A 458-nucleotide genomic window follows, 5' to 3' on the forward strand; every position below is an offset into this window, starting at 1 on the left:
AAGCTTTCAAGAAGGAACCTAGATCCAGAGGGCATGCAGCAAGGTAGAATCTCCACTGAGTAGTATCCAATCTGTGTATGTGGGGCAAGGAAAGGAGATGCGGATAGGTCTCTTGTGATACAATGGTGAATAATTGTTGTCAGGACTGATAGTGAGGGCTGGAAATGTAAAGGTAGACATTTTGTAGCAAAGGGAGCGAAGGGATTAACTTTGCACAGTCTAGGGGCAGAGGTCTCTGGGACCTCAAGGGAGAAGAGTGGAGAATGGAACCCTACCCAGGGAAGCAGTGATGCCAGAGATGGAGGCAGAGATGATGACGCAGAGAGATGGAGTGGCTGGGGACTTTGGACCTGGAGAGGGAGAGGGCCTGTGTGCTAACGACCCGGGCAGGCTTGCGGGGTATATACCCTGTGGTTGGTGGATGATGCATGGAGGGGATTGTAACCATGTCAAGGAAA

Source organism: Chrysochloris asiatica, unplaced genomic scaffold, assembly GCF_000296735.1.
Source record: "Chrysochloris asiatica unplaced genomic scaffold, ChrAsi1.0 scaffold00156, whole genome shotgun sequence".
In the NCBI taxonomy this organism is placed as follows: Eukaryota; Metazoa; Chordata; class Mammalia; order Afrosoricida; family Chrysochloridae; genus Chrysochloris; species Chrysochloris asiatica.